The sequence below is a fragment of the Magnolia sinica genome, chromosome 7, assembly GCF_029962835.1.
Source record: "Magnolia sinica isolate HGM2019 chromosome 7, MsV1, whole genome shotgun sequence".
NCBI classification, from domain to species: Eukaryota; Viridiplantae; Streptophyta; class Magnoliopsida; order Magnoliales; family Magnoliaceae; genus Magnolia; species Magnolia sinica.
The window spans coordinates 52,088,271-52,098,821 of record NC_080579.1 but is presented as its reverse complement, the minus strand read 5'-3'; positions in this window follow the sequence as shown (position 1 = coordinate 52,098,821).

The following is a 10,551-nucleotide window of genomic DNA, read 5'->3' as shown; positions in this document are numbered from 1 at the left end:
TGTACTATTCATATCAGCATTAATTGTATTAGCTTAGACAACAGGTTCTTTCAATGGAAACAAGCACCATTATTATAATTTTTTTTTAAATTTTTTAAAAATAGGTACGAATTTTTGCTGTAGCTCTTGTTCTAAAAACCGTAGCTATTGCTAACTTCAGAATATTGCTACGGAATTTATCCCACTTTTAGCTACAAATAGTATCCGTAGCCGTAGGTATATTTCGCTACAAAAATTATAGCTACGACCTTTATCCGTAGCTAGTGATATCTATTGCTACGGATTTAATCCGTAGGCGTAAGTACATTCTTCTACAAAAATTATAGCTACGACTTTTATTCGTAGCTACTGATCTCTATTACTGCGGATGTAATCCATAGCCATCGGTTTTTTGACCTTTAGCTACACCACCAATAGCTACGGACGTGATACGGACTAGATTCGTAGCAAAAGGCCTTTAGCTATGGTTTTTATCCATAGCCTTTACCCCTTTTCCTGGTAGTGGTGGAACTGTATGGATATGTGGACTGGATGTGAGGAGTGGCATGATTGCATTTGCACCTTGCATTTAGCATTGGCTATGTAGGCCTCTTGTGCATCGACTTGGTATGACACCCAGTACTCATATGTTGCATTGCATAGCCTTGGTATGGCTTACTACATTCATGATTACCATAGCTTAGCCTTGACATGGCTAGTGGCATTGATAGTGATCATGGTTCATGCCGAGCTTCTGCATTCTCTGATATTTCTTTTCGGCACTAGTATTACACACACTTATAACGCCCTCCAAGCTTTCTATAAGCTTATACACGATTGATGCATCAAGGTGATTCTAGGCAGCTGCAGTAGCTGAGGAGCAAGGAGCGTGCCAAGGAACTTTTTGGAGTTGCCTATTGTTCAGATTATGTATTTCCTTTTGATCCCTGTACCTTGTATAAAAGTTTTATTTCTTAATAGATTTTGAGATGTGTTCCTATAGTTATTATCTGTGGTTACTATATTATGATCTTGGGTATGCTCTTATAAATTGGATTTATGTCATGGAAATCCTCCTTCTAGGATCCCAGGATCGAAACCTGGTGCATGGGTGCCAGGAGCCGAGATTGGGGTACTACGGAGGCTATTACGGTCAGAATCGGCTATCGGGATTCTTGTGAGTCCTGTCACCGAGTCTAGGGCATGATAGTTGTTGGTATCAGAGCATAACAAGTAACCCATGGAATAACTTAGGACGACATCACATATCTACTACGAGCTTAGGACAAGTCGTGTCTTGAGTGCGTTTCCCTTGTTCCATTTGAGCCTTTAAGGATTCTAATCTCATGGTGTCCATCACCTTTGTTCTTGTAGGCGATGCCGCCTAAGCGAGGTGCCCGTGGCCGTGGTTCTCATTCTACTCCAGCGACCCGATCGACCTGAGCACATCTTGCTCCACCCGTCGTGGAACCTAGTCCCGATCCTATACTTGAGGTTGTGATTCCACCCCTAGTGGCACCTGTTCTCCCACCTGAGCTTGTTGTTCCTATTCTAGAGGCTCCTACTGCACCCGTGCCTCCGCCAGAGGCTAGTGCCATCCCCGCTCATCTGACAGTTATGGTTGGGGCCGAGCATTTCCAGCAGATGATGCAGGCCATCACTGCTTTCCTTCAGACCCGTCATCTAGTTCCCGAGACTCCTGAGTAGTCTTAACAGTTGTGAGTGAGCGCACTACTTCGAGACTTTAGGCAGCATGATCCCCCACGGTTCTGGGGGTGAGCCAGACTCGTCTGCGCAGAGTTGTGGTGCACTGAGGTGGAGAAGATTTTTGACACCATACAGTGCACCACTGAGCAAAGAGTTCCTTTGGCCATCTTCCTTCTTCAGGGTGAGGCCCGTCATTGGTGGTCATTAGTTTTGAGGAAGGCTGGACCAGATTTTGTATGTACATAAAAGGACTTCATGGATCGTTTTGACTAGAAGTTCTTCCCAAAGCATATTTGTGACCAGAGGGCCCTATAGTTCGAGACCCTGGTGCAAGGTGAGATAACGGTGTCTTAGTATGAGGCTCGATTTGTTGCGCTGTCTTGTTTTGCCTCCTACCTCGTCAACAATGAGAAGCGGAAGGCTAAACATTTTGTGAGCGTGTAATGACCCGAAAAATTTTGTGCTTTTCTTTCCTTAGTAGTTATTTTTGGGGTAATTAGCGCTATACTCGATTGCTTGCGAAATCTTCATTAATCACTTTAAATTCGATTTGCATGACTCAAAACCTGTAGAATAGTTAGCGCTATGATACTCTAAAATCTGGGATCCATCGCTAAATCCAATTGTTCTGGGGAATTTTTAGAAGTTCTGGATCGGACCTGGACCGCGCGTCGAAAGTCCGATAGCGATGATCTTAGGCTGTTGCGGTCACCATGTTGGGCTTGACCATCACCTCAAAAATCAAGTCCATGTGATGTTCTGGGTCGATTTATTTGAGTTCGGAGTGAAGAGTGTGACAACGGTTGGATATTTATTAAGCTTTTATGAAATCTGAGTCGTGTCGCTTGCGCGATGATTTTAAGCAATCTGACCATTGGATTCTGACCCAATTTCACCCTCTGATTAGGGAAGGTGGCCCAGGCATGTCCTTGTGCTTGTGGACTTGATAGAGATTCAGTGACTGTTGAATTGAGTGTAGTCCGCCACTGTAAGACCCGTATCCTAGTCCGTTCTGTTCCATCGAGTCCCGCGATCCTTCCTGTCGAATTTCGACATCCCGTGACGTATAATTGACGTTGCGATCGACCCTAAGTCGTATGCTGTAGATTTGCGTCGGCTTAAATCAAGACTTGTACCCTTGCGACCGCACCGTCGTCGCGGTTCTAACGCCGCGTCTCTTGTACCGATCCGATACCCTGGCAGGAAGATGTGAGCCGGCGTTTATTTCGAAGAAAACGCCACGCGTTTGCAATCCCAAGAGAATCTCTACAATGTGTCAAATCAATCCCATCAATCAATCCCATCCATCACCTCATGTCAAGTACAAGCAACCCATGCTTTCTCTCTCCAAAGTCAACCCTTTCTCACCCTCTCTCTTACACACCCATGCTAGTCAAGTACACATCACCTCACCCATCACTCACATCCATCTCTCTCTCTCTTTACATCCCATCTCTCCCTCTCTCTTTCTCATTTCTCAACTCAATTCCAAGCAACCTAAGAGAGCTCTCACGTCCAAGCTTCTCCATGTGAGAGAGTGCATGTGTGTGGTCCACTTTCCCATCCCAAACCCTCCATCCTAGCCTTTCATTCCCCATCTTCCACCGTTTAAGTGAAGCTCAAGGAGGCCGGCATTCCAACGGACCAAGAAGATCGGACGGTGGGTGCCTTATAGGATAGGTTTTCATGTTTTGATGATGGACCAAGTGAGGCCTACCGATCAATGGTATGGATCTCACTTGGGACCTTAAGATGTGGTCGATGGCCCACCTTGATCTTCATGATCATTCCGTGATGGGGCCATTCTCTATGAACCCCATCATGATGTTTATTTTCTAGCTTGAAAAGGGTCATCTAGACCTTTCATTTTGGTGGAGAAGGGATCTCCACCGTTGATCCTTGATTTGGTGGGCCCACATGCAATGGGACCCACTCGATGTATGATTGCTTGTAAGGGAGGGCTCATAGTGGCGGAGCCCTCCATCATGCGTGTCCCATTTCTCTCTCTATCTCTCTCTCTCATTCTCTTTTATTTATTTATTTATTTATCCTTGTGCGTGATGGGGTGGCCATGTGACCCACTTGGATGGGCCCCACCTTAATATATGTTTTACCCTTACCATTCATCCATTTGGTGGCCCACAGGAGCAAGGCCCACCTTGTGCATGCCGTGTGCACAGGCCGTCCCTGTCCAGGGACGTCCCTGGACTGAAATGAAAGCACAAATATCAGCTTGGTTCACACCCCATTGAGGTGGTCCACTTGTGTGGACCCCACATTGATGTATGAAGACAATCCATGCCGTCCATTTCATTCTTGAGTTCATTTTAGGCGTTGAGTCGAAAAATGAAGCAGATCCGAGTAACTGGTGGGCCATAGCATGAGAAACAGTGGTGGTTACCGTTAAAAATCCAACTACTGTTTTTATTCACCAAAATATATTGAATATTGGGCTCATCCTTCTTGTCTTGAGCCATGGGGATCGATGGCGAGCTCGGATCTCCCTGATGCGGGCCCCACGTATGCAAAACCTTGAAAATGGAGGTTTCTTTAAAAAAAAATATATATATATATAGGCAGCAGCTTTCGCTGCCTGCGCGTGTAGGGGACGTCCGTGCAGGGACCCACGGCCCCTCATGTGGGCCCCACCATGATGTATATTTTGTATCCTCGCCGTCCATGAGGTGGACCACCCCTTGAGGTGGGTCCCCTCCAAAAATCAGCCAGATCCAAGACTCAGTTGGCCCACACCAAAGGTAACAGTGGGGTTGAACTCTCTACCATTGAAACCAATTTTTGGGCCCACAGAAGTTTAGGATCAATATGAAATTTGTTCTTCCACTTAAACCAGGTCTGCGTGACCTCCTCAACGGGTTGGATGGAAAGCAAACGTTATGGTGGGCCCCACATGGGACCCACAGTGATGTATGTGTTGTAGCCACCGTCCGGACAGACGGTGGGGCCTACCTTGCTGTATGTGTTCGTCCGCACCGTCCTCCCTGGACGGTGGGACCCCCCCTGTGCGCGTGTGTGCGCGCGTGTGTGTGCGTGCGTGCTGTGTGCGTGCGTGCGTGTGGTGTGTGTATATAAATATATATATTATTATCTATATATATATATATATGTATATATATATATATATATATTTATATATATATATTATATTATATATGTTATATTGTATATATTATATATTATATTATATAATATATATTTGTTGGTGGGCCTTAGGGATTTTAATGGTGGAAATCATCCTCACCACTTGTACTTTGGTGTGGCCCACCTTGGTATACATGTAAGGCCCATGTGATGGGGCCCATTCAATGTATTTGAGGCCCATGTTACAAGGCCCATTGTGATGCATTCAAAGGCCCGTGGGATATGGCCCATTTGCAATGTACATAAGGCCCCTCCGATGTGGCCCACTTGATTTATAAAAGGCTCATATGATGCGGCCCATTTGATGAATATAAGGCCCATGGGTCGAGGCCCAACAGGATGTCCTTAGGGTCCATTGCAATGAGGGATTCCCCCCATAGTCTGTGTAATAATGTTTGATGACAGGTTATGCCTTGGGAGAAATGTTGGTTTGACGTCCACGTTGTAAGAATAATGTTGGTTAAATGTCCGCATTATAACTCTCCCTAGGGCCCATTAGTAGGCCCACATTTGTTGGTAGTTCACCACTTTATAACATGCTTAGTATAGCTCCATGATACATGCCCATATGCATCATATGTATGCTTGATATGAGGAATGCTTGATCATAATATAAGCCGTTGGGCTGAGACATTTACGGGACTCCTTATGAGACGGAGTGCCCCGCATGATTGCGTGGTACGCATGAGATTGCTGCATGATTGTACGGTGTGACTCATGCATCTTGCATATGTGTGACTTGATCCTTGTATGCCCTAGTGACATCAGGGCGTAGCTCCACAGGTACATCGTAGATGGTCATATCGGATACCGGAAATGCTTGGTTCTAGCACTGTGGGCACTTAGGATGTCCTTGGGTGAAAGTCCCAGAACCTTTTTGGTACCAGGAGATGCTCCAACGTCTAGACCGAGTGGATACACGAGCGCCCGAGTGCCGAATACCAGTAGGCCGCGTCTCCCACTGTTTCGTGGTCGGTTGGAAGGGGGTGTGGCCTTATCCGCCCGAGTGAGGGGGCTATAAGCTAGGCTGAGTTTGACCAGCTCGCAAATGAGTCCGCTATCGACGAGCCGGGTAGATATTGGCAGACTACTGGTCAGGCGGATAGTGTGGTCTCTTCCACTTACTTGACTGTGCAGCTAGGGAGGAGGCAGTCAGTGTGAGGTGTATTAGACCCCGGTGATACCTAGAGAGGAACTGTACTGATATGTGTACTTGATGAGGACTGACTTGCTTGCTTCGCACCTCGCATATGACATTTGGCTACATAGGCCTCGCATCGCATGGCCTTGGTATGGCCGATAGCATTCATGGACTTATCGCATATTTCCGCATTACTCTGATATTGTACACTTGGCGCTGGCCTTGCACACACACTTGCACCACCCTCTAAGCTTTTGTAAGCTTATGCACGACTGTTGCGTGCAGGTAGTGTTGGACAGCAACAGCGCTGAGGCAGGAGTGCACATCAGTTTATTTTGAAGCTTTTGATCACCCTGTATTTCCCTTTCTGCATTGTACTTAAAGTTTTGATATAGTGGATATGTGGTGATGTTGTTTTGTGACTTAGTTATGCTTGTGGTTATGCTCCATTATTAAAAAAAATTCATACTGAAAATCCTCTTTGTAGGATCTTAGGATCGGAATCTGGCATGTGATTGATGGGATCCGAAAATGGGGTACTACGGAGGCTGTCGGCACCGGATTCGGCGATCGGGAATTTTGTGAGCCCGTTTTCCGAGTTTTGGGCGTGACAGTTGGACTGGGACTGACTTGGGAATACCCGAGGATCACATCACATATCTGCTATGAACTTAGAATGTATAGGTTCCAAGTCGGAATAACTTCGCGATTTTTCGACTTAGACCCTTAACCTTCATGCCTTCGAGAATTCTCAAGGCTGATAGGCCCTTGTTCCTTCTTGTAGGACAAATGGCTAGAAGATCGACCCGAGCGAATCCCCCTCCGCCACCTGCGACCCCCGCTCCACCTGCTGCTTCCGCTCTACCACCGGCGACTCTCGTTCCGCCACCAGATTCCTGATTTTCAGCCCGAGGATGCCACTCCTTTACATGAGACCGGTGCGGATCCGGCCGTACCCGTGAGTGCCACCCAGCTGCAGCAGATGCTAGAGGCGATGACCGCTATTCTTCAGGGCCGAGCACGTCCCACTGTTACACCAGCTGAGGCTGAGCAGGAGCGAGCAAGCGCCCTTCTCAAGGACTTCCGAGCCACGATCCTCCGCGTTTCGAGGCGAGCGACCTGCTGCGGCGAGAGATATGGTGTTAGAGGTAGAGAAGATATTTGACACCATGAGATGTACGACCCAGCGGGTTCCATTAGTTGTATTCCTTCTCCAGGTGAGGCTCGGCATTGGTGGGCATCGTGGCCCGATCTGTAGCCACCGATTTTGAGTGGACTCAGGAGGACTTTGTAGCCGGTTTGCCGGAAGTTCTTTCCCGAGCATGTGCGGCAGCGTGCATTAGAGTTTGAGACTCGGGTCCAGGGAGACATGACTGGTCCCAGTATGATTCACATTTTTTCGCACTATCGAGATTCGCGACGTATCTTGTTGATGATGAGGCGGAAGGCCCGCCGTTTTGAAAACGGTTTCGTCCTGCCCTCAAGAGTCGTGTGATTGGACACATGCTTCCGACTTTCGAGCAGATTGTGGGAGGGCTCAGATTTATGAGTCGGATTGGGCTAGTTTGCAGAGAGCCCGTGACCAGAGGAGATCATAAGAGGAAGGCGCCCTCACGGTAGTTCTCGGCAGCGGCGGATCGTTCCACGGCCGACGCATGACCCGCCCGATTCGAGCACCGAGCAGTACCCCGGCACCACCTTCGGGACCATTTACGGTACTTGCTTTGGGTGCGGTAGGGAGGACATCGCGTGCAAGCTGTCCCCATCCACGGCGGCGGCTAGGACACCGCATCGGCCTCCCACGGCCACCACGGCAGCGGCGGCGCACTGCCGACCCAGCCTCCAAGCTACCCCCAAAGACCAAGGCAGCAGATCAGGCCACCACCGCGGCAGCAGCATCAGCATCAGCATCAGCAGAGACCTCAGAGGGGACCTGCACCTCCCCAGCAGGCCCAGGGTAGATTTTATGCCGCGCAGCAGGACCCTCAGTCATCGGGAGGGGTCGTCGAGGGTACTCTCCCTGTTTCTGCATGCATTGCACGTGTATTATTTGACTCTGGTGCATCTCATTCTTTTGTGGCCGCTGATTTCTGTCGATCGACCGGTTTGCCGATGGAGTCTGCCCGTGAGGGTTTGTCAGTATCGACGCCCTTAGGGAAGACTGCAGTATTAGACCGATTTTGCTCGTCTTGCCCCGTTCTAATTGGGGATATCTTTTTGCCTGCGGACCTATTCGTATTGCCGATGTCCGATTTTGATGTTATCCTGGGCATGGATTGGCTCGCCGAGTATCATGCCGTATTGGACTGCTTCGCGAGGACAGTCACGTTCTATATACCCGGCGTGCCAGAGTTCCAGTTTGTTGCCGAGCCCAGAGGAGAGCTGCTTTCTTGTCTTTTTTCGTGTGCCGTTGGGGAACCAGCTGCTTTGAGTATCGAACATCTGCCGGTTGTTTGTGGTTTTCCCGATGTATTCCAGGAGATTCCAGGGTTACCACCTCGTCGGCACACTGAGTTCCAGATTGATCTTGTGCCTGGTACTGCGCCTATTTCAAAGGCCCCGTATCGTATGGCACCGTTGGAGTTACGGGAACTGCAGAAGCAGTTGGACGAGTTGCGCGAGTTAGGCTTTATCCGTCCGAGCAGTTCGCCGTGGGGAGCACCGGTACTCTTCGTGAAGAAGAAGGATGGCTCGTTGAGGCTTTGCGTAGATTACCGCGAGCTCAACAAGGTCACAATCAAGAATAAGTACCCGCTTCCGAGGATCGATGATTTGTTTGATCAGTTGCAGGAGGCGCAGTTCTTTTCGAAGATAGACTTGCGGTCCGGTTATCATCAGGTTCGGGTTCGAGATGAGGATATCCCGAAGACAGCCTTCAGGACTCGCTATGGTCATTTTGAGTTCCAGGTCATGTCCTTCGGACTGACCAATGCGCCCGCAGTGTTCATGCAGTTGATGAACGAGGTCTTCCGTCCATATCTCGACCAGTTTGTTGTGGTGTTCATCGACGACATTCTAATCTATTCGAGGACCCGTGAGGAGCATGAGCGACATCTGGAGATCACATTGCAGACGCTCCGTGCCCACCAGCTTTACGCGAAGCTGGAGAAGTGCGAGTTCTGGCAGGAGGAGGTGAAGTTCCTCGGTCATGTGGTGACGAGGCAAGGTGTCGCAGTGGACCCCTCAAAGATTGATGCTGTACGTCAGTGGGGCCAGCCCACGAACGCATCCGAGATCCGTAGTTTTCTTGGTTTAGCGGGCTACTACCGACGTTTTATTGAGGGATTCTCTCGCCTTGCAGCCCCGTTGACTAGGTTGACCCGGAAGGGTGCCGAGTTCGTGTGGAGCGATGCTTGTGAGCAGGCATTTATGGAGCTGAAGGACCGTCTCACGTCTGCTCCTGTCCTCACTCTTCCCTCTGGGAGTGATGGATTTGTCGTATTTACCGATGCCTCGCGAGTTGGTTTGGGTGCTGTCCTGATGCAGCACGGGAAACCGGTGGCTTATGCGTCTCGTCAGCTTAAGGTCCATGAGCTGAACTACCCTACGCATGATTTGGAGCTGGCAGCAGTAGTCTTCGCACTGAAGGTGTGGAGACACTATCTTTATGGGGTGAGGTTCGAGCTCTTCTCCGACCACAAGAGCTTGAAGTATTTGTTCTCTCAGTCCGAGCTGAACATGAGGCAGAGGCGTTGGATGGAGCTCCTGAAGGACTATGATTTTGATCTCCGGACCACCCGTGCAAGGCGAACGTGGTGGCGGATGCCTTCACTGTCGGCCACGAGGCCTAGTGGCGCACATGATGATTCGGGAATGGAGGATGCTCGAGGATATAGCAGAGTACGATTTGAGTTTGACTGCAGTCTTCTATCGTTCGGCTATCGAGCACAGTCGATTCAACCCTCTCTTGTCGCAAGGGTGATCGAGGCTCGGCAGACGAGTCGTTACGGGATCACCGAGCAGAGGCAGCATCTGAGAGTCGGAGTGGCAGATTGGTTCTAATGGTGGACTTCGCTTCAGAGGCCGATTATGTGTCCCGGATATTCTGAGTTGCGCCGAGATCTTATGACCGAGGCACATCGATCGTGGTTCTCTATCCACCTTGGCTCGACGAAGATGTATCGCGATATGAGGCGTCAGTATTTTTGGTCAGGGATGAAGTGCCGAATAGCCAGTTTTGTAGCCGTGTGTGACACATGCCAGTGTGTCAAGGCCGATCATCAGATACCCCCGGGTCTATTACGGCCGTTGAGCGTCCCGATGTGGAAGTGGGAGCACATATCTACCGATTTTGTCATGGGTTTGCCGAGGACTTAGCGCGGTCATGACACTATCTGAGTTGTCGTGGACCGTCTGACGAAGTCGGCACACTTTCTTGCGATTCGTGAGACTTGGCATACGGACCGGCTCGCCAAGATGTTTGTTGATGAGATCGTGAGACTGCATGGTGTTCCTGTCTCGATCGTTTCAGACCGAGACCCGAGGTTCACGTCTCAGTTTTGGAGGAGCTTCCAGAGAGCGATGGAGACTGATTTGCAGCTCAGCACCACGTATCATCCGCAGAC